At 39.5% G+C, this 25098-nt stretch overlaps 1 long non-coding RNA gene across 1 annotated transcript; it reads left to right on the top strand.

Moving 5' to 3' along the window:
* The first annotated feature begins 926 nt into the window (after positions 1-926).
* LOC142181108 (uncharacterized) lies at positions 927-4133 on the top strand. Its single transcript, XR_012709405.1, has 2 exons — positions 927-1575; positions 3873-4133. It is a non-coding gene; the product is annotated as an uncharacterized LOC142181108 (long non-coding RNA).
* The last annotated feature ends 20965 nt before the right edge of the window (positions 4134-25098 follow it).

Genomic DNA, 25098 nt, shown 5'->3' on the forward strand with positions numbered 1-25098 from the left:
CTTGATTGCCACTGTGAGAAGACACCTTATGGTTGTCATTTTGAGAACTGGTGAAAAAATTCTCATAATAGTCTATTCTCTCTCTTTGAATACTCCCTCTTACTACAAATCTAGCTTTCTAACCTTTCCACTGAATCATCTGCCTTTGTTTCACTTTATAAACTCATTTACAAGGCAATGACTTCTTACATGGTGGAAAATCTACTTGACCCCAGGTATGGTTATGCTCAAGAGCAGCAATTTCTTCTTGCATGGCTTTTTGCCATCCTGTATGAGTAGAAGTTTGTGCATAAGTGGCAGGTTATGAAATAGATTCTATCCCCTTAACAAGGTGCTGATTTTGCATTGATAATGCCCCAAAACAAAATTTAGTGTGTTTAGAGGGTTGTGCAAGACAAGAATTTGCGAAATCTGAGAGATAGATGCTACTGCAGATATAATCTTTGAAATATGAAAGTTTTTTGTCTAATCCTATCAGATTTTCTTAGAGGTGGTGATTGTAGACATGTGATTTTTTTACCCTCCCCGAGATTTCACCCATTTTAGCGTAAAATGTTTAGTTTAGGCCTAATATAGTTATTTCAACTAATTTTGACTCTTTTACTTTATTTCGTCACAAAAATAAAAATTACAAAAATATTTTATTTTATATACCTTTCATAAAACTAAAAAAAATACAAAAATAGTACCTTATTTTTATTTTATTATGATATTTGAAAATACAAAAAAATAGGTTTGTTTTAACGATTAGTCTTATTTTACTTAAATAGGATTAATTAGTAAATGAGGTCATATTTTTAGTTTCGTTCACGAAGAAAGAATAAAATTTGGGCTCAAACAACCCATTTTAGGCCTAATGTTCAGATCTAGCCCATAATAACTCAAGCCCAATACTCTAAGACCCCTAGACCCTAAGAGCGAGAAACGATCTTCCGTTTTCAACACCAAGGATCCCCCATGTTCATCTTCTTTGTCGCACCCCACATGCACCAGCCGTTCCAACAGATTTGTGGACAACAAAACCATATCCTATCTTCTTCTTCACAAGAAAAACCATAGAGACCCACAGACCTAAGCAACGCCGCAGAACACAAAACGACCCCACCCCCTGAACTTCATCGTTTCACCTCACCTCACCCCAACTCCATCTCCACCCATAACTCAATAGCCTAACGCCACCAACTCCACATCCTCCATACACCCAGCGGCGACCCACATTTCTGAACTTCTCAAAAATCGTCGGAAATCGACATCACCCAACAGGAGAGAAAACTAGCCACGCCGCCATCGCACCACTGTCCGACAACCTTCGAGATCACCACGCCCTTCTTCACCAACCGCCACACTCTCAAACTCTTCATAGCAGTCCTCCATAGCTGAGATGCAAAATAGAAAAAGAAAAAGCTCCTTAACCCAGTTGTTCTTTAGCGTATCAATCCGTCCGTTAAAGAAATATTAATCGTTGCATCTCATGTTAATTTCTACTCTTTCAATATCAATAACAATCAATGGAATCAGAAGGTTGTGGAAGGGTATTTGCTTGTTGTAAGTCAATTTCAGTTCATTGAGGTCCAGGTCCCATTCTATCTCTATCTATTTTGTTTTATCATTTTATTTTCGGATCTTGCTTTTGTTTATGTATGAATAATGTTAGGAGAAGTCCTCTTTTCAGTCTATGCCTCTAAATTAGAATTTTGTCTTTATTTGTTTAACGGAAATTAGCTCTTGACCATTCAGCTCACTTGTGTTGTTAGGAATATTACTAATTAACTACTAATTTATAAGCTTTTATTTGGTGTGCTTATGGCATAATCCCCAATGAATTCGTTTATGAATTGTTATGTGGTAGATGCATATTTTTGTTTTTTATGAATGTGTAGTTGTATGTAGTAGGAAGGGTATGTTTTGTTTGTTGGATTTGAAATAAACCAATTTGAAATATGTTGAATTTAGAAATTAAGCCATGTCGGTCAATTGATATCTATAAGCTCATTTAAATTTGATAATGGGGCATACAATGTCTTTGGAGAATGAAGTTTTTAAGTTCATTTGCATTTAGATAGAAGTTGGCCTCCCCTTTCAAGCAATAAGTTTGTCTATTGAATTGTTTCGGCCATGGGGTGAACATTTTTTTTAAAAAATTAAAACTTGGGTGAAATAATTTGATCTTGTTAAGGCCCAACGTAATTGATAAGTTATTTTATCTCTTGTAAATTAATAGATATCGGAATAACCATGCATGAACATCGTAGCTTGCTTAGGCGCGATATAATGAATCATCACGGCTATGGGTAAGGTTCTCGTGGCATGGTCGTGATACATAATTTTCAAATCCGGGTGTACATTTTATGTGACTCGGCTCCAATTTCCAATAATGTTAAATAAAACGTGTCATGAACCGCGGGCATTTTATGTAGCTTGGCTTACGATGTGTTTTAAATAACCTTGAATTTTCCTATAAAATATTAAAAGCGGTTAGAAAGTTAAAAAATGTACATAGGTTTAAAATGTGTAATTACATCAGATAATTATACCAATAATAGTAGTTGAGTGACCGTGCTAAAACCACGGAACCCGGGAATGCCTAACATCTTCTCATAGGTTAACCGAATTCCTTACCCGGATTTCTGTGTTCGCAGACTATAAATAAGAGTCAAACTTCCTCGATTCGAAATTTTAAACGGGTGACTTGGGACACCATAAATTCTCCCAAGTGACGACTCTGAATTTGAAATAAATAATCCCGCTTCGATTGTCACTTAAATTGGAAAAAATCCCTTATACCTCTTCCGAGTGTAAAAAAAGGAGGTGTGACAGCTCTGGCGACTCTGCTGGGGAAAAGAACCGAGAACTTCTGGTTTAGGATTCAAAATTCGAGCTTAGAATAACTGTTATAGTTGACTTTTATTTATTATCTGATTTTATTACATGCTTGAACCTAATGTGCTAAATGTCGCTTTTTACCGCTTTGATATTATTTGAACTGTATATAAACTGCTGCAAAACCCTTCTCTTCTAATTTTCTGGGAAGTGCATGCTGGCGTGACTTCTTTTCTGTTAGTGTCATATCATAATTTAAAACGAGGTTCGGACAAGTTGCAAAGCCGGATGATCTTTTGGTTACCGGTACACTGCCCCCCTGGGCTCGAGTTGTCCGCTCGGGTGAGCCAGGTCTAGCATAATACACCCAGGTTTTAAACTTAGAATAACATAGCCTCATACCGGATCCCTAGTAGGAACGCTTGATTGCATCATGCGCATTTGGCTTTGGGGACTCAACACAGGGGTTGGGTCCGTCTAGGACAGGTGTACCCCAAAAATAAGAGACCATCCTGATGCATCCTATGTGCTACATGTTGTATTTTTTCAAGGGTAAAAGGGTCATTTGGCGGACCAATGATGGTTAAGGGTAAATGAGAAAGAAAAGAGGGTGAAGTGTGAAAATAAAGCAAGTAGGGCACAATTACGTTTTTCTTTCACATTTTTTAAGAAAAAGACAAAAAAGGAAAAAGTGGAAAAGAAAAATACAAAAAGAGTTTACATGTTCCATCATTTTGTTTTAAAAAAAAGAGATAAAAATATATTTTCGCTAAATTAGTTATTTTTTAATTCTTTCCCTTATCCAATCTGTCTGAACTACGTGAACCTGATTCTCGTCTCTCGGGGCGGGATACGTAAGCAATCCATATAGTGTCCGGTCTTCATAGTGAGTCTTAGGTTCTTGGTTTCGCGGGGTCTTAGCCAAATCTTGCATTTTAGCCACTTTTGCCACATAGGTTAATTTTAGAAAAATAGTCACAAACATGTCTTGCATGTGTCTAATAGGGAGTGTTATTGTCTCACATAGTGTTGGTTAAAGTTTTCTCATACAGGTGTGGATCTACTTAGCGGAATTTGAGCACGACAGACACACCGGGACCATCCAGTCAGGATCGCTCATTCAGGAGTTGCTTAAGGAGATTTTTTGTTTATTTTTATATTTGAGTCTGTTTTTCTTTTTATGTCGTCTTTTACCTTCTAGTTCTATACAGTAATGTCGAGTCTTTTGTTATTGTATTTCCTATTTTGTATTTGAAAAAAGATGTGTTATAAATCAAAAATCAAAAAAAAGAAGAAGAGATTTTGCGTTTTTATATTTCGGTTAGATGTTTTCTTGAGAATACTAACTCTAGAAATTAAAAAAAAATCTTTTGTGGTTTTCCTTAGAAAATTAATATCTGGAACTCGAAATAAAAAGTTGCTTTTATATTTCATTTCATATATTAAGACTAAAAATTCAAAAAAAAAAGAAGAGAATTTTCTTTTAGCACCTCTTTAAAGGTTTTCTTTAAGATATTAATTCCAAAATCCAAAATGATTTTCTTTTGAAATTTTTCTTTGGGAAATTAATGAAAAATGAATAAAATAAAAATTCTTTTATTTTTAATAGAGCTTTAGGATATTGTACATAGTAGAAAAAAATATACTTTATCTTTTGTTTATCTTTAAAGTTCCTTCCTTAGGTAATCAAAACTGAAATCCAAAAATATTTTTTATCTTGTTCATTTCTCGTTTCGAAATCTTTCTTCAGGGATATCAAATAAAAATTCAAAATATTTTTCTTTGGTTTATTCTTTAGACTTCCTTCCTAAAAAAATCAATCAAAAAAATATTTTTCCTTTATAGGGTTTTTTCCTTAATAATTTCCCATAGAGTATTTGTTTCAAAAAAAGAGGAGAGAAAAAAAATATATGCTCGTTAAGCTTGAGTTTAGAATATGTTTCTAGAAATTTTAAAAAAAGATTTGCTTCTTTTATTTCTCTTTTCTCATAAGAAAAGTCATTAAGGTAAAAATGGAAGAAAAAAAGAGAAAAGAAAAAGAGAACGTTAGTTTGTTTCCTTTATTTCCGATCTTCTCGAACTATGCAAAGATCTGATTCATGAGGCGTCATGATACGTAGGAAACCTACATAGGGTTCGATTGAATCATTTGATTTATTATTAAAAGAAAAAAGGGAAAAAAGAAAAAGAAAAAAAGAGATGAAGTTATTGGATGTGAGAAATGAGAGGAAAGAAAAGAGTGATAATTAGAAAAAAAAAGGGAAGGAAAATAGGCAAGACAAGAAGTGCTAGAAAAGAAAGAAAAAAGAAGATTGAAATAACAAAACTGGGATGATGCCAAGTGACCTTGTGACCATCGAAATCATTCTAGAGCTGTTAATTGTTGCTAGGTGTATTGCACACAATGTGATATTTTTAGCTGTTAAATGCCCTAATGCTAACACGATGACCCTATTTTGTTCCTTTTTGTTATATTCATTAAGTAGAAGGGTGGTTGGTTTGTGGTTCTTAAGTAACTCATCCGTACAACACAAGGTCAAAGAGCAAGGTAGCCATGACTGGCAAAGACTTGGACACAGGGGTTGTTGATCCGTCTAAGGGAATTGGTGAATCAGAATCTGAGTTGAAAGAAGAGGTCTTAAGGTTGAAAGGACAGATGGCTAAAATATACCAAGCCTGTATTGGTGGGCGTCCTCCACCATCAGTTCCCACTAACTACACTGAAAGCCTTGTTACTATTCTGCCACTATCACAAGTCCAGGATATTTCCCCACAACCTTTTCACACTCCACCCCCAGAACCACCTCATATCCCGCTCCTTTGACCACTCATGTTTTTGTAGCTCATCTACCTGCTACCTTTCCTCGATCCTCTAGCGAGGCTGTGTTCAAAATCACCGATGTCCAACACTATGCTCCAGATCAAATTTTCAAGGTCTCGGGTCCCTACTCTTACGCTCCCCATTTTGAGCCTCCCGTTGAGACTGCAAATCCTGCTAAGATAGTGTAGCAAGATGAGATATCCAGACAACTGAAAGGGTTTAAGATGCCAAAGTTTAATTTGTATGATGGGCGTGGAGATCCAGTAGCCCATCTAAGGGGCTATTGTAGTGAAATGAGAGGTGTTGGTGGGAAAGATGAGTTTTCGATGGCGTATTTCAGTGAGATCCTGATTGGGGCAGATTTGGAATGGCATACTCGTCAAGATATCGGTAAGCGGCATACATGGGATGACATGGCTCAAGATTTTGTGCAACACTTTCAGTATAATATAAACGTTGTCCGAAACCGCTCCTCCCTATCTCAGATGGAAAAGAAACCCAAGAAAAGTTTTAAGGAATTTTGGTTCAGATGGAACGAACAAGTTGCTCGGGTCAGTTCTTCGATTAGTAAAAAAGATGTTGAGCCCCGCCAATGACATGATCCAGTGCGCATTCCTGCTAAACGCTTTCAGCCTCAATACCGACCCCATGAATATCCCCGAGCTCCGCATAATCCACCCCAGTATTATCCTCTAAACAACGTCCAACCATCTGTCCAAACACTGGGTCATTCCTCATGGCGAGCGTCAACACCGCATAATGCACTTTTGCCTTCAGAGCATTTTCGAGCATCCAACAACCCTAGAAAACTAGGGAATGGAGGGAAACAAAGGCAAAGAAATAGTTTTACGCCAATCGGAGAATCATATACAAGCCTGTTTGAGAAGCTAAAACATTCTGGCATGACTGAGCCGCTCCTCGGCAATACTCCAGACCCATATGCAAAAGGTTTTGATCCTGCCGTACGGTGCATGTACCACTCTAATGTCCAAGGGTATAGCACCGAAGACTGTCGTGCTTTGAAAAGGGAAATAGAAAGAATGATTCAATAAGGAATAATTGTGATCCAAGGCAGTAATAACCAAAGTGTCACACATAATCTTCTACAGGTACATGACAGCGCACAAATTGTTGGGATGGTTTGCAATGACGAAGGGTTCGTCAAAGGAGTCAATGAGCCGCTTGGTGAAGTTAATGATATTGAAGTTGGTAATGGTCTTGATAATATTGATGTGGAAATCAATGGCTAAGATGCCGAGCTTGGTAATTGGAAAGACGTTCCTTTCTTGGTTAGTCGAGGAGGAGTCTTAGTGGTTTATTTTGTTGTCATTTCTGTTATCCGGGTTATTTCATGGTTGTAATCCGGATATTATCTTGTGCCTCTGACCCTTCTATCCTTTTTATTTTGCCTAGTTCCTTTAGTAGTAACTCATTTAGTGTTGTCTAGGTTTGTTCAGGGTTGTACCCCAGTTTATTTTGCTTGTCTTGTTGTTCAAACCCTTTTCATCGTCTGTCTAATGCAATTTTCTGTTTTCTATTATTTCTAGTCATTTTTGTTTAGTTCTCTTTTTCTTTTATAGTTCTTTTTCTTGATGACTCTAGTGACATGTCATGTACGCATAATTCTTAGCCTGACCTTAAAAGTTAGTCTAATCATGAAGCAATGAAATAATTTTGAAAATGATAGGGATATGTGAGGGAAATAAGTAAAGGGATTTTGAGATCACTTAAAGCCCGAATTGTGTGAAACTGAGGTGGATAATTTGGGAAGTTAATAGGATAACAAGAATTCGTTAAAGGAGAGTGCATTCCGGACAATTTGAAGCAAGCAACTTTGAGTTCAAGTGCATCTCAAGTTACAAGATAAAGTCAAGAAAGTTTTCTCCGAATTTACGGAAGATATCCATTATGAAGAGGGAATCACCCAACAAGGGTTCTGTACTTGACAAGGCGCTAAATAAAAGTGGAAGGTATTTCAATGATATCAATGCCATAACCACAAAAGAAATATTATGCATGATCTTCAGTTTTCATCCTCAAGTTGCATGTGTTGTACTTGGCATTTTCAGGGATTGAGAGGTCATTTTTCAGCTACCCAAACACTTATACCATTCGATACCCTTTTGAACCTGTACTGATTTCTTTGACCCCCCTATTTTGGAATCAAGTTAAAGTCATATGAAAAAAAAGGAGTTCATGACCCCATAGGTTTATTTTAGAAAGTTCATTCAAAAAGGAAAATTCAAAAAAAAGGAGAGAAAAATAGAGATGAAGAAAAAAAAGGAAAAAAGAGAAAAATAAAAATAAAAAAAAGAAAAAAGAAAAAAGAAAAGGAAAATAGTAACAAAAAGTAGTCTTGTGAACTACGTTTGACCTGATTCTTGTCACCACAAGATATGTAGGCAGCCTTACAATTCGGTCATACCAAATAAAATAATTCATAATCCCACGAAGTCGAGAGTGGGGCAGTCTTTCTTAGTAACTCCATCAAAAGAAAAAGAAAAAAAATCAAATTCCCTTGTTTTCGAAATTGGAGCAAAGTTTTTAGAATGAATTCCAAAAGTTGTAAATAAATTAACTCCATTGTCTTAGGTTTTTTGAGCCTTTATGATATCCTTTCTTTTTACCCCTGTCCAAAAGTCACATTACAGTCCAAAAAAGACCTCCCAGATAATCTTTGAGAGTGATGAGTTTAGACATGCCAAGAGTATATGATATTTTTACTATGGTTAATGCCTTGTCATCTGCAGAATTAGAGGAAATAAGAAGAAAAGAACAAAATGAGAGAGTCTTATTGGTTAAAACCTTGACAGGCACTATAAGGTGATTGTGAGTTGAGATAAAGAACAAAATGAGAGAGGCTTGATGGTAAAAACCCTTTAGGCACTACAAGTCGAATAAGGATCGTGAATCAGATTGGATAATCGGAGCATTGAAGCCCAGTTTCACGGTTTAGGTGTGTAACAAGAGTTGAACATCAGACTTGCTTGACAAATTAGGCCACTTGATCCAAAGGTGTATGTCATGGTTATTAGAATTGGTATCCACATCTAATAAGTTTCTACTTTGTAGTTTTCATGTTAGGAATCATCTCTTTCCATTGTCCTTTACTCTGTTCCTTTTATCTTGTTTACTTCATCTTCCTGAGTCTGTTTGGTTAGAATAAGTGAGAAATGACTTCAAAATTTGCCACCAGCTTTCCAATTGCACAAAACGGGATCTGGCTAGCACATCAAAGTGGCATAAGTCAGGAAAGAACAACAAGAACACCGAGTTGGTAACAATAAATGTGCTTTGGGATTCATGTGAAATACAAAGGTTCGATATATGTCAGTTCATGACAATGCAACAGATAGAGAGTGTTGGGTTTGAACGGATCATAGGTATTTTCTGTGATAAGGTTGACAGAGAAAGTGGTTAACCAATAACAAGCAAGGTCTTCCAAGTGGAAATCAAAGTTATCATGGCAAGTGAAGGAGTAATAGACCTCAAGGCCAAGGCCAGTGGCATACGTCAGGAAAGAACAGTATACGCACTGAGTTGGTAATAATCAACGTGCTTTGGGATTCATTTGAAATACAAAGGTTCGATAAATGTCAATTCATGAGCAAAATGTAACAGATAGAGGATGTTGGGTTTGAACGGATCAGAGGTATTTTCTGTGCTAAGGGTGACAGAGAAAGTGTTTAGTCAATAAACAAGCAAGGTCTTTCGAGTAGAAACCAACGTTATCATGGGAAGTGAAGGAGAAACCGCCCTCAAAGTCAAGGACACAAACCAACCACCATATTTTTACACTCACAAGTTTTCTTTGTTTGAAACAGGAACGAAAATTGTGTCCAAATCAAAGCTTGGAAGTTTGAATTTTTTTCAAGTGTTATGCCCAAATTTTGTCAGCACAAAGGCGGTTTGATAAGGGGAAAGAAAAATTTGTTCAATCTGTAGGAACCCTTCATGAGGAAAGCATGGTTCATGGGCAAGGAATTTTGTTCATTCTGCAGAGATCCTCCAGGAAGAGAGCAATCAGTTAAGTTCATTCTCGGCTTTTCAGGACCCTCCTGGATAATGGGATTTAATTTAAAGTTCTCAGGACCCTCTGGGACAATGGGACTTAGTTAAATTTCAAGACCTTCATAGATAACAAAATTTAGCGTAAGCCCTACCTTGAGGAAATATAAGTTGGCCTTGAAGTTTTCACTTTTTATAATGGGATTTAATTTCAATTGTTAGGGCCCTCCTGGATAATGTGATTTAGTTTTTAAATTCTTAAGGCTTTGGGGTAACATGATTCGATTAACACTCACAGATGTGCCTAGATACCAAACAAGGGCAGAAAAGGTTTCTTTGTTTTGTCTGTTTTGTTGTAATCAGGCGCCCATCTAGAGAACAAGGGAATACAATTCATGTTTTGGCAATCAAGCACCCACCTAGAGAACAAGGGAATACATTTCAAGTTTTGGCAATCAGGCACCCACCTAGAGAACAAGGGAATACAGTTCAAGTTTTGGCAATCAGGCGCCCACCTGGAGAACAAGGGAATACAATTCAAGTTTCGGCAATCAGGCGCCCACTTAGAGAATAAGGTAATACAGTTAAAGTTTTGGCAATCAAGCGCCCACCTGGAGAATAAGGGAATGCAGTTCGAGTTTTGGCAATCAGGCGCCCTCTTGGAGAATAAGGGAATACAGTTCAAGTTCTGGCAATCAGCGCCCACCTGGAGAACAAGGGAATACAGTTCAAGTTTTTGGAAATTAGGCGCCCACCTGGAGAACAAGGGAATACAGTTCAAGTTTTGGCAATCAGGCACCCACTTGGAGAACAAGGAAATACAGTTCATGTTTTGGCAATCAGGCGCCCACCTGGAGAACAAGGGAATGCACTTCATGTTTTGGCAATCAGGCTCCCACCTGGAGAACAAGGGAATACATTTCAAGTTTTGGCAATCAGGCGCCCACATGGAGAACAAGGGAATACAATTCAAGTTTTTGGCAACTAGGCGCCCACCTAGAGAACAAGGGAATACAGTTCAAGTGTTGGCAATCAGGCGCCCACCTTGAGAACAAGGGAATACAATTAAAGTTTTGGCAATCAGGCGCCCACCTGGAGAACAAGGGAATACAGTTCAAGTTTTGGCAATCAGGCGCCCACCTGGAGAACAAGGGAATACAATTCATGTTTTGGTAATCAGGCGCCTACCTGGAGAACAAGGGAATACAATTTAAGTTTTTGGCAATCAAGCGCCCACCTAGAGAATAAGGGAATACAGTTAAATATTTTGGCAATCAAGCGCCCACTTAGAGAACAAAGGAATACAGTTAATGTTTTTGGCACTCAAGCGCCCACTTGTAGAACAAGGGAAATACAATTAAAGTTTTGACAATCAGGTGCCCACCTGGAGAACAAGGGAATACAATTAAAGTTTTGGCAATCAGGCGCCCACCTGGAAAACAAGGGAATATAGTTCAAGTTTTGGTAATCAGGCGTCCACCTAGAGAACAGGGGAATACAATTCAAGTTTCGGCAATCAGGCACCCACCTGGAGAACAAGGGAATACAGTTATAGTTTTTGGCGATCAGACGCTTGCCTGGAGAACAAGGGAATGCAGTTAAAGTTTTGGCAATCATGCGCCCACCTGGATAACAAGGGAAATATACTTAAAATTTTGGCAATCAGGTGCCCACATGGAGAACAAGGGAATACATTTAATGTTTTGGCAATCAGGCGCCCACCTGGAGAATAAGGGAATACAATTAAAATTTTGGCAATCAGGCACCCACCTGGAGAACAAGGGAATACAGTAAAAGTTTTGGCAATCAGGTACCCACCTGGAGAATAAGGGAATACAGTTCATTTTTCGGCAACCAGGTGACCACCTAGAGAACAAGGGAATATAGTTCAAGGTTTGGTAATCAGGCACCCACTTGGAGAACAAGGGAATACAGTTCAAGTTTCGGCAATCAGACGCCCACCTGGAGAACAAGGGAATGCAGTTCAAGTTTTGGCAATAAGGTGCCCACTTGGAGAACAAGGGAATACAGTTCAAGATTTGACAATCAGGTACCCACCTAGAGAATAAGGATACAGTTCAAGTTTGGCAATCACGCTCCCACCTGGAGAACAAGGGAATACAAGTCAAGTTTTGGCAATCAGGCGCCCACCTGGAGAACTAGGGAATATCGTTAAAGTTTTTGGCAATCAGCCGCCCACTTGGAGAACAAGGAAATACAGTTAAAGTTTTGGCAATCAGGTGCCCACTTGGAGAACAAGGGAATACACCTAAAGTTTTGGCTATCGGGCACCCACCTGGAGAACAAGGGAATACAATTAATGTTTTGGCAATCAAGCACCCACCTGGAGAACAAGGGAATACAGTTCAAGTTTCGGCAATCAGGCGCCCACTTGGAGAATAGGGGAATACAGTTAAAGTTTTGGCAATCAAGCGCCCACTTGGAGAACAAGGGAATGCAGTTCGAGTTTTGTCAATCAGGCGCCCACCTGGAGAATAAGGGAATACAGTTCAAGTTCTGGCAATTAGCGCCCACCTGGAGAACAAGGGAATACAGTTCAAGTTTTTGGAAATTAGGCGCCCACCTGGAGAACAAGGGAATGCAGTTAAAGTTTTTGGCAATCAGGCGCCCACCTAGAGAACAAGGGAAATACAATTATAGTTTTGGCAATCAGGCGCCTACCTTGAGAACAAGGGAATATAGTTCAAGTTTTAGCAATCAGGCACCTACCTGGAGAACAAGGGAATACAGTTCAAGTTTTGGCAATCAGGCGCCGACCTGGAGAATAAGGGAATACAGCTAAAGTTTTAGCTATCAGGCACCCACCTGGAGAACAAGGGAATACAATTAATGTTTTGGCAATCAAGCACCCACCTGGAGAACAAGGGAATGCAGTTAAAGTTTTTGGCAATCAGGCGCCCACCTAGAAAACAAAAAAAATACAATTACAGTTTTGGCAATCATGCACCCACCTTGAGAACAAGGGAATACAGTTCAAGTTTTAGCAATCAGGCACCCACCTAGAGAACAAGGGAATATAATTAAAGTTTTGGCAATCAGGAACCCACCTGGAGAACAAGGGAATACAATTAATGTTTTGGCAATCAGGCGCCCACTTGGAGAAGAAGGGAATACAGTTAAAGTTTTGGCAATCAGGCGGCCACATGGAGAATAAGGGAATACTGTTCAAGTTTCGGCAATCAGGTGCCCACCTAGAGAACAAGGGAATATAGTTCAAGTTTCGTCAATCAGGTGCCCACCTGGAGAACAAAGTATTACAGTTCAAGTTTCGGCAATCAGGCACCCACCTGGAGAGCAAGGGAATACAATTCAAGTTTTGGCAATCAGGCGCCTACTTGGAGAACAAGGGAATACATCCGGCACTCACCTGGAGAACAAGGGAATACAGTTAAGGTTTCGGCAATCGGGCGCCCATCTGGAGAACAAGGGAATACAGTTAAAGTTTTGGCAATCAGGCACCCACCTGGAGAACAAGGGAGTACAGTTCAAGTTTTTGGAAATTAGGCGCCCACCTGGAGAACAAGGGAATGCAGTTAAAGTTTTTGGCAATCAGGCGCCCACCTAGAGAACAAGGGAAATACAATTATAGTTTTGGCAATCAGGCACCCACCTGGAGAACAAGGGAATACAATTTAAGTTATGGCAATCCGGTACCCACCTGGAGAACAAGGGAATACAGTTCAAATTTTGGCAATTAGGCACCCACCTAGAGTGCAAGGGAATATAGTTCAAGTTTTGGAAATCAGGCGCCCACCTGGAGAACAAGGGAATACAATTCAAATTTTGGCAATCAGGCGCCCACCTGAATAACAAGGAAATACAGTTAATGTTTTGCTAATCAGGCGTCAACCTGGAGAACAAGGGAATACAGTTCAAGTGTTGGCAATCAGGCGCCCACGTGGAGAACAAGGGAAGTCATAAAAGAATTCAATTCAAGTTAGATGTAGCAGAAGCTCGCAGCAAGAATGTGAGTCAACAGTCCGAGATGATTAACATAAGTTAATTACAATCGAGAATAAAAAAAGAAAAGAAAAGCAAGAAGTGAATCCAAATGCAGAAGTAGATGAAAGATGTGAGCCGCTCAACATATGGCTGAGGTCACAAGCACTACATGTCCGATCTTGATCCGAAAAGCTGAAGAAAAACGAGCTAGCACCTGCAGCTAACAAGCGTCAAGGTTCAAATCTAAAGTCTGCATGAAGAACCATTCAAGACTCAAGATCAAGCTTCAGAAGACTTATAGATAGGAATCTTGTAACTCATAGTTGAAAGGCTTAGTTAGTCTTGTTCATTTTTTGATTTTGATGTATTAACAGGACCGCAGACTGGAACCTTAACAGAACAACACCTCAATTGGCTCTCCACCTCGGTATACTCCGTCATTGTTCCTACTTCTGAACTACACGTGGCCTGATTCCTTTATAGCCAAGGATATGTAGGCATCTCAGATACCAGGTCTCAGTCACATTCTCCTTTCTCTTAGTTTTTGGTCTCTCTAAATAAGAGTCGGGTTAAAAAACCTATCTCGCCGTTCTTTGCCTGAAAACTATTCGCGTTTTCAGTCAAAGAGGGGCAGCTGTAGACATGTGAGTTTTTGACCCTCCCCGAGATTTTACCTATTTTAGCATAAAATATTTAGTTTAGGCCTAATATAGTTATTTCAACTAATTTTGACTCTTTTACTTTATTTCATCACAAAAATAAAAATTACAAAAATATTTTATTTTATGTACCTTTCATAAAACAAAAAAAATACAAAAATAGTACCTTATTTTTATTTTAATATGATATTTGAAAACACCAAAAAAATCGGTTTGTTTTAACGATTAGTCTTATTTTACTTAAGTAGGATTGATTAGCAAATGAGGTCGTATTTTTAGTCTCGTTCATGGAGAAAGAATAAAATCTGGGCTCAAACAACCCATTTTAGGCCTAATTTTCAAATCTAGCCCCTAATAACCCAAGCCCAATACTCTAAGACCCCTAGATCCTAGAAACGATCCGCCAATTTCAACACCAAGAATCCCCCCCCCCCCCCCCACGTTCATCTTCTTCGTCTCACCCCACACACACCAGCCGTTCCAACAGGTTTGTCGATAACAAAACCATATCCTATGTTCTTCTTCACAAGAAAAAACATAGAGACCCCTAGACATAAGCAATGCCACAGAACACAAAACGACCCCCTAACTTCATTGTTTCACCTCACCCCAACTCCATCTCCACCCATAACTCAACAGCCTAACGACACCAACTCCACCTCCTCCAAACACCAGTGGTGACCCACATTTCTGAACTTCTCAAAAATCGTCGAAAATCGACATCACCCAACAGGAGAGAAAACCAGCCACGCCGCCATCACACCACTTTCCGACAACCTTCGAGCTCACCGCCCCCTTCTTCACCAACTGCCACACTCTCAGACCTCTTAATAGCAGTCCTCCATAGCTAGGCTGCAAAACAGAAAAAGAAAAAGCTCCTTAATCTAGCTGTTCTTCAGCGTATCAATCCGTCCGTTAAAGAAATATTAATCGTTGCATCTCATGTTAATTTTTACGCTTTCAATATCGATAACAGACAATGGAATCAGAAGGTTGTGGAAGGGTATTTGTTTGTTGTGAGTCAATTTCAGTTCATTGAGGTCCAGGTCCCATTCTATCTCTATCCATTTTGTTTTATCTTTTTATTTTCAGATCTTGCTTTTCTTTATGTATGAATAATGTTTGGAGAAGTCCTCTATTTACTCTATGCCTCTAAATTAGAATTTTGTCTTTATTGTTTAATGAAAATTAGCTCTTAACCATTCAGCTCACTTGTCTTGTTAGGAATATTACTAATTAACTACTAATTTATAAGCTTTTATTTGGTATGCTTATGGCATAATCCCCAGTGAAGTCGTTATGAATTGTTATGTGGTAGATGTATATTTTGTTTTTATGAATGTGTAGTTGTATGTAGTAGGAAGGGTATGTTTTGTTTGTTGAATTTGAAATATGTTGAATTTAGAAATTAATCCATGTCGGTCAATTGATATCTATGAGCTCATTTAAATTTGACAATGGGACATACAATCTCTTTGGAGAATGGAGTTTTTAAGTTCATTTGGGTTTAGATAGAAGTTGGCCTACCCTTTCAAGCAATAAGTTTGTCTATTGAATTGTTTCGGCCATGGGGTGAACGTTTTTTTTTTTTGAAAATTAAACTTGGGTGAAATAATTTGATCTTGTTAAGTCCCAACATAATTGGTAAGTTATTTTATCTCTTGTAAATTAATAGATATCGGAATATGCATTAACATCGTAGCTTGCTTTAGGCGCAATTTAATGAATCATCACGGCTATGGGTACAGTTCCCGTGGCATGGTCGTGATACATAATTTCCAAATTCGGGTGTACATTTCATGTGATTCGGCTCCAATTTCCAACAATGTTAAATAAAACGTGCCATGAACCGCGGGTGCATTTCATGTAGCGTGGCTTACGATGTATTTTAAATAATCTTGAATTTTCCTAAAAAATATTAAAAGCGGTTAGAAAGTTAAAAAGTGCACATAGGTTTAAAATGTGTAATTACATCAGATAATTATGCCAATAATAATAGTTAAGCGATCGGGCTAAAACCATGGAACCCGGGAATGCCTAACACCTTCTCCCGGGTTAACAAAAATTTTCATCCGAATTTCTATATTCGCAGACCATAAATAAGAGTCAAACTTCCTCGATTCAGGATTTTAAATGGATGACTTGGGACACCATAAATTATTCCAAGTGGTGACTCTGAATTTGAAATAAATAATCTCATTCGATTGTCACTTAAATTGGAATAAACTCTCTTATTCTTCTTCCAGGGGTAAAAAAGGTGGCGTGACAGTGATAAAATAGGAATTGGTGTGCTATAGGTGTGTTGAGGTGAAGGGGTGTTACTGTGGTAGAAGACTGGTTGGGACTGTTGTAGGGATTTTGAGTAGGAAAATAAGAAGATGATGGACTGTCATCAAAAGGTAAACTAGAGAAATGAGGCATAGGTGAATGAGCAGGGTTTGGTAGAGAGGAAACAGAACTGGTGGTGGTTTGTGAATGTGAGATAAGAGGAAAATCATAAGGAGACACAACTTTTACTCTTGAGTCTAGCATAACTGGAGTATTAGGAAAGAAAATTCTAGGTGAACTGATTGCAAGTTAATAAAAGGAAAGTTGTTTACATAAAAAATGACATCTCTAGAGACAAAAACTCTGTTACTACTTAGTTCTAGAAGCTTGTACACATTTGTTGGATCTAAGATCAAATTTTTCTCTGTTGTGTGCTAGAGTGGAAACATAACACAAACACCAAAAAGACATGATGGAATCATAAATAAGTGTAATGACCTAGCCAGTTAGCTTCGTCAAGTGATTTTGGGCTTAGGGGCATGTCCGGATTATGTTTTTGAGGCCCGTAGCTCATTTAGGCTTGAAATGGCGAAAGTTGAATTTTTGGAGTTTCAGATCGATAGTGGAATTTTTGATATCGGGGTCGGAATCCGATTCTGGAAGTTGGATTAGGTCCGTAGTGTTAATCATGACTTGTGTGCAAAAATTTGGGGTCATTCGGATGAGGTTTGGTTGGTTTCGACATCGGTTGTAGAATTTTGAAGTTTCAAGTTCTTAAAGTTTGGATTGGAGGGCGACTCGTGATTTTAGCGTTGTTTGATATAATTTGAGGGCTAGACTAAGTTCATATGGTACTTTAGGATTGGTTGGTATGTTTGGTTGAGGTCCCGGGGGCCTCGGGTGTGTTTTGGATGCTCAACAAGTCATTTTTGGACTTGGAAAAGTGGCAAATTTCTGGTGTTTCTGTTGCAAGAAATCCTTCATCGCGGTCGCGTGAGAAGGCTCGCGATCGCGTAGGGCATTTTAGCAGACCAGCTAAGTTTTTTCTTTGCGTTCTCTAAGACAGGGATGCGATCGCGTAAGTTCATCCGGTGATGCATCATGAATGTGTGGGCTAAGTCGCGTTCACGTAGAGTTAAGTGCACTTAAGCTGGGGCCACACATTTGTTCATCGCGAACGTGATGCGTGGTCCATGATCGCATAGTTGGGAGAGGCAGAACATCGCGTTCGCGTAGGGTTTTACGCATTCTCATAGTGTAAACGTATGAGCCAACGAAGTTGTTCTTTGCGATTGCGATTAAGGAAATCACTAGGCAGATTTTAATGTTAAAAAATGAGGGTTTGAGTTCATAACTCCAAAATTTGATTGAGAGCTCGGCAGAAGGCGATAATTTGGAGAGATTTTCAGAGGAAGTTTGTGGGTAATGATTTCTAACTCCTTTTTGATTATATCCCATTAATCAAAGCTTCATTTCATCATTTAGTTTCGGTTTTGGGGTGAAAAATTGGGAATAATTGAGAAAAGTTCTTAGGCCGAATTTTGGGATTTTGATCGAGATTTTAGTATCGGATTTGAGTGAATTTGGTATGGTTAGACTCGTGAGTAAATGGGTGTTCATAATTTGTGACTTTTACCCGATTCCGAGACATGGGCCCGAGGAGGATTTTTGGGATTTTTTTTATTTTCTCATCTTAGCTTTGATTTTCATTAGCTAAATTAGTTGTTGTAGCTATATTTACGTTATGTAATTGATTTTATTAGATTTGGGACACTCGGAGTTGGATACTCGTGGAAACAACATGATTTTGGATTGATTTAAGCTTGGTTCAAGGTAAGTGGCTTACCTAACCTTGTGGCGGAGAACTCCCCTTAGGATTTGGTACTATTTGATATATGAGCGCTGTGTACGTGAGGTGATGAGTGCGTACATGGTCTATTTGTTGAAACCCTGTTTTCATTAAGCAAATATCTGCTTTTCCTTTAATTGAGTAGCACTAGTATATGTAACCATCCTATTTAGCTTAGGAAAGCATGCCTACGTGCCTTAACTGTCTTAACTACCTATCCGAACATTGTACAACATGTTTAGTGAAAATTATCTGTCTTCTGTGATATGAACTTAGTCTAAATTGTAGAATTCCTTGCTGAAACTATTGTTTATGTTGATTGAATTGCATATTTACTTTGAGACTACGAAACGGTATTTCGGGAGATCCCCCTGCACGTTTATGTTTGGGACTACGGGACGGTATCCCGGGAGATCCCCCTGTATTGGATATTTGCTTTGGGAGTACGAAACGGTATTCCGGGAGATCCTCCTGCAAGTTTATGTTTGGGACTATGGACGGTATCCCGGGAGATCCCCCTTGTACTGGATATTTACTTTGGGGACTATAGAACGGTATTCCGGGAGATCCCTCTACACTTTTACATTTGAGACTACGAGACGGTATCTCGGGAGATCCCCTGTTGTTATCTTTGTGTATTGAGTTGTTGTTTTTCTGTGATTTTATTCTTGTTAAATTTTACTCCCTCCGTTCCAGTTTATGTGAACCAATTTCCTTTTTAGTCCGTTCCAAAAAGAATGATCCCTTTCTAAATATGGAAATAATTTAGCTTAAACTTTTAATTCTACCCTTAATGAAAAGCTTTTATAACCACACAAATACTTTGGATCCCTTTTTGACTTGTTTAGAATCACAAATTCCAAAAGTCTTCATTTTTCTTAAACTCCATGCCCAGTCAAACAGGTTCACATAAATTGGAACAGAGGGAGTAGTATTTATCTTCACTGTGATATCTCATACTATATTATTTTATTATATATTATACCAGTAGGGCCCTGAACTAATCTCGTCACTACTCGACCGAGGTTAGGCTTGACACTTACTAGATACCACTATGGTGTAGTCATGCCCTTTCCTGCACATATGTTTCGTGTGCAGATCTAGGTACCTCTTTCCAGCAACATTTCCAGTGAGGAGAGATGACTGTAGAGACTTCGAGGTATATCTTCCACATCCGCAGATCTAGGAGTCCCTATCTACTCTTCCTTAAGTTAAATACTTTTCTTGAATTTTTCTTCGTTGATAGTTTCTGGAGTTTAGGAGCATTATTTACTTCTATAGCTTGTGACTCATGATATTTCGGGTTTTGGGTGCATTTGTGTGCAGTTCGAGAGTGAGTATTGTATATGTCGAGTGACATCTAAACTTCTTAATTAAAATTTACCTATTAAATTGTTAGTTTTCATGTTTTCGTTTCATTTCCGCAAAAATATTAGGCTTACCTAGTCGTAGAGGCTAGGTACCGTCACAACGGTTCATGGAGAGAGAACTTGGGTCGTGACATGTTGGTATCAGAGCTCTAAGTTCATAGGCATAGTGAGTCATAAGAGGGTTTATTAGAGTATTGCGAATCGGTATGGAGACATCCTTACTTATCTTTGGGAGGCTATGGAACTGTTAGGAAAATTCCACTTCATTTGATTCCTTGTCGTGCGAGATTATTGACTTTGAAATTATAAACTTCTGTCTTCTATTCTCCCACAGATGATGAGGACACATGCTATCGGAGATGATCAGACACCCGCGCCACTTGCTAGAGCCGCGAGAGGCTAGGGCTGGGGTAGAGGCCGAGGATGCACACGTGGTGTAGCCAGATCACCCGCGCGAGCTGCTATAGAGGAGCCACCAGTAGCTCCATTCGGAGCACATGCACCTGGCACCCGATACGCCTACTATTACTGCTCCAGCTCTTCAGGAGACCCTTGCACAGTTCATGAGCATGTACAACACTCTAGCTCAGGCAGGGTTGATTCCCCTTGATGCAGCCACATCTCAGGCCGGGGGAGGAGCATAGACTCCCGCCGCCCGCACTCCAGAGCAGTAGGTTCATGTTGATCCAACCCTAGAGGTTATACGGGTACCACCTGTAGCCCCAGCTCAGCCCGAGGGTAGGGCAACAATGTTAAAGAAGGAGCAGCGGAGGCTTGAAAGGTAGAAAAAGTAAGACCCTCCTACATTCAGTGGTCTAGCATCAATGGATGCTCAGGGATTTCTGGAGGAGTGCCACTATATCCTCCACACTATGAGAATAGCAGAGTAACTGCCTTCCACCTTCGAGGGGCAGCCTATCAATGGTGGCGTACTTTTGAGTTGGACATACTGACTGAGGCAGTTTCTTACATGGACTTAGTTCTTGGACATATTTTTGAGAGAGTATGTCCCTCAGAGCCTCAGAGACACATGGCGTACAGAGTTTGAGCATTTGCGCCAGGGTACTATGACTGTTATAGAGTATGTTGTCTATTTCAGTGACTTGGCTAGACATGCACCGGCCTTGGTTTCTACAATTCGAGAGAGTGTTTGCCGGTTTATTGAGGGGCTCATTCCCAACATCAGGTCTAGCAGGCCCGGGTGTTAGAGATGGATATCGCTTATCAGCAGGTGGTGAGTAGTGATAGGAGAGTAGAGGGCATGCTTGCTCGAGATAGGGAAGAGAGAGAGAGGCCAAGAGGTCTTGAGAGTCGGGCCATTATTCTAGTGCCCGTGCCCCAGCTACAGTTCGTCATGGTAGGGTTTATGTGAGTCGCCCCATTTATTCAGCCCCTCCAACAACCAATGGTATTCTAGCTCCTCCTAGACCTCATGAGCCTTATTATGCACCTCCAGTATCTAGTGCACCTCTTGCACGAGGTGCTTTCGGTGGTCAGTCCAACAGATCTGGCCCGAGCTAGCAACAACCGCCATTCCCTCCCAAAGCTTGTTTTGAGTATGGCGACACTCGCCATATGGTAAAGGATTGCCCTAGGCTTAGGAGGGGTGCATCTCTATAGACGTCTCAACCACAGTGTGATCCACAGGGTTCCTAGGCAATGATTACAGCACCAGCTGCCACCCCACCTGCTTAGCCAGCTAGAGGTGGAGGTCGGGGAGGTAGAGGTCACCCTAAAGGGGGAGGCCAGGCCAGATACTATGCCCTTCTTGCCTGTACAGAGGCTGTTGCTTTCGATCTGTCATTACAGGTATTGTTCCAGTCTATCATAGAGATGCATTGGTTCTATTCGATCTAGGCTCTATTTATTCCTATGTGTCCTCTTATTTTGCCCCGCATTTGGGCGTATCTTGGGATTCTTTGAGTTTCCCTGTTTATGTGTCTACTTTGTGGGAGATTCTCTTGTTGTGGACCGCATTTATCCGTCGTGTTTGATTGCTCTTAGTGGTTTTGAGAACAGAGCCGATTTATTATTGCTTAGCATGGTAGTGTCTGATGCTATATTGGGCATGGACTGGTTGTCGCCCCATTATGCTATTATTCTTGATTGTCACACCAAGACTGTGACGCTGGCTATGCCAGGTTTACCACGATTAGAGTGGAGGGGTACTTTAGATTACACGCCCAGTAGAGTTATTTCATTTCTTAAAGCTCAACGAATGGTTGAGAAGGGGTGTGACACATATCTATCTTATGTGAGAGATGTCAGTATTGATACCCCTACAGTTGATTCAGTCCCAGTAGTGCGGGATTTACCTGATGTGTTTCCAACTGATCTTCCAGGCATGCCACCAAATAAAGATATTGATTTTGGCACTGATTTATTACTGGTCACTCAGCCCATCTCCATTCCTCGTTATTGTATGGACCCTCCTGAGTTGAAGGAACAATTACATGAATTGCTTGATAAGGGCTTTATTCATCCCAGTGTGTCACCTTGGGGTGCTCCTGTCTTGTTTGTGAAGAAAAAGGATGGTTCTATGCGTATATGCATTGATTATCACCAGTTGAACAAAGTTACAGTGAAGAACCAGTATCCTTTTCCTTCATATTGATGACCTGTTTGATCAGTTACAGGGTGCTCGAGTGTTTTACAAGATTGATTTGCATTCTGGTTATCATCAGTTGAAGATTCAGGAGCCAGATATCCCTAATACTACTTTCAGGACTCGTTATGGTCATTACGAGTTCCTTGTTATGTCATTTGGGTTGACTAATGCCCCCACAACATTTATGCATTTGATGCACAATGTATTCTAGCCATATCTTGACTCATTCATCATTGTCTTTATTGATGACATTCTGGTGTACTCCCGGAGTCGGGAAGATCATGAGCAACACTTGAAGACAGTGATTCAGACCTTGAGAGAAAAGAAATTATATGCAAAGTTCTCAAAATGTGAGTTCTGGTTAGATTTCGTGGCATTCTTGGGTCATGAGGTATCTAGTGAAGGGATCAAGGTAGATCCGAAAAAAGTGGAAGTAATGCAGAGTTGGACCAGACCATCCTCAGCTATAGAGATCCGAAGTTTTCTTGGTTTGGTGGGTTATTACCGTCGATTTGTTGAGGAATTCTCATCTATTGCAGCACCTATTGACTAGGCTGACCCAGAAGGGTGCTCCGTTCAAATAGACAGAAGAGTGTGAGGAGAGCTTTCAGAAGCTTAAGACAGCTTTGACTACAGCCCCAATATTGATATTGCCTACATGTTCTGGGTCTTATACAGTCTATTGTGATGCATCGCGAGTTGGCCTTTGCGCGGTGTTGATGCAGGATTGTAAGGTGATTTCCTATGCATCCAGACAACGGAAGGTGCATGAAAAGAGCTATCCTTCCCACGACCTTAAGTTAGCTACTATTGTTCATACCTTGAAGATTTAGAGGCACTATTTGTACAGTGTCCCTTATGAAAAATATACTGATCACCGGAGATTGCAACATCTATTCAAGCAGAAGGATCTTAATTTGCATCAGAGGAGGTGGTTAGAGCTGCTTAAGTATTATGATATCACTATTTTGTACCACCAGGGGAAGGCCAATGTGGTGGACGATCCGTTGAGTCACCAGGCAGAGAGTTTGGGGAGTTTGGCTTATCTACCTGCAGTAGAGAGGCCCATGGCATTGGATGTTCAGGCCTTAGCTAGCCAATTTGTGAGATTGGATATTTCTGAGCCTAGTCGAGTGTCGCACCCCCTTTTTTCCTCGCGGAAGTCCGAGTTTGGACATCTCTTTTGGGACAACTCATTTCCTTTTGGGAATTGGGTATTTGAATTTTGAAGAGTCGCCACCTAATGGATTTAAGGTGCGTTAGGGCACCTAAAGCAAGTAACTCATAAAACCGGTTTGCATTACCAGAGATTGGGTAGGGGCTCTAAATAACCTTGATAGGAAGGTGCTAGGCACCCCTCGAGGTCCACAACGGTGGGTCCTGACCAAACTCGAATTGGGTGAATTAGTCTTAAGCAAATAAAGTAATTTAGACAAACCGACATTTTGTTTAAAAACAAAGGGTTAAGGAGGTCCTAGGTTTTTTAGCCTATAGGATCACTTCTATGTAATGCTTGGTAATCGTCCCCAAGCTTGGGTGCTACACATAACATTAGTGCACATGTAATTATATCCTTTACTACCCAATTACCCTCCCTTTAGTTATTACTTAAAGCGTTCTAGCAACATCAAGTGCGTATCCTATGCGTGCACTACCCGTCCCTTTACTTATGGTCCTGGAGGTATTTAGGACTTTTAGTTAAGGTGGATTTAGACTCTCCTATGGTGTTTAAAAGGAGAAAATCTAAGTGACAAGCAAAACAAATAGGACTGTCAGATAAATGGACAACTAAAGGCTCACATTTCACCTCCACAAATAAGCAGGCAATTGCACGTCTCAAACAACAATATTTCAGTTACTTTAAAAGTCCTATAGCAGGATATCTAGGTGAGCACCAAGTAGAACATATGTAGTGTTTTTATTAAAGAGGGGCAGAAGGTACTTAATCAGTTGCCTACTGATTTTAGGACTAGCTGAATATGGGCAATTCACAAACATAGTTTTATAATTTCTAGATTTTAATTGTCCTACAGGCTTGCCTAGGCGCGAATCAGGGATTTCCTATGAACATGATATCTAATCATTAATCAAAACTGCAATAAACTAGCAAACAATTTAAACAGGCAATTTAGTTTATTAGGCTCTATAGGCATGCTGTCTAGGTGTAGAAACTAATTTAAACTTATAGACATGGTATCTAAATGCAGAAATTTGTTTTAAAACCTTATAGACATAGTATCTAAATGCAGAAGTTGATTTGAACCTTACTTGCATGCAAAAACTGATTCAGATCTTATTGGCATACAAAGATTGATTTTAAACTTACAGGCATGGTGTCTAAATAAACAAACATTGCAGTAAACTATAGGTATGGTATCTAGAACGCAGGACTGATTTTAAACCCTATAGGCATGGTATATAAAATGCAAGACTGATTTTAAATTCATAAGCATAATGTCTGAATGTACATAAGTAAACACATCGCAACAACCTATAGGCATGGTATATAGAATACAAGACTGATTTTAAACCCTATAGGCATGGTATCTACCCTTTCCCTACAAAATATATAAGAATCCCTCCCAATTTTACTAATATCCCCAATATCTGTTTACAAAGAAATTATTATTACAAACCAAACATAAATAATGAATTACAGAAGTGAAACTGCTAAAATTATAGGGAGCCTGAACAAGCCCAAACAATAAACCTGAAAAAGCCAAGCCTTCAAC

The sequence above is a fragment of the Nicotiana tabacum genome, chromosome 5, assembly GCF_000715075.1.
Source record: "Nicotiana tabacum cultivar K326 chromosome 5, ASM71507v2, whole genome shotgun sequence".
In the NCBI taxonomy this organism is placed as follows: domain Eukaryota; kingdom Viridiplantae; phylum Streptophyta; class Magnoliopsida; order Solanales; family Solanaceae; genus Nicotiana; species Nicotiana tabacum.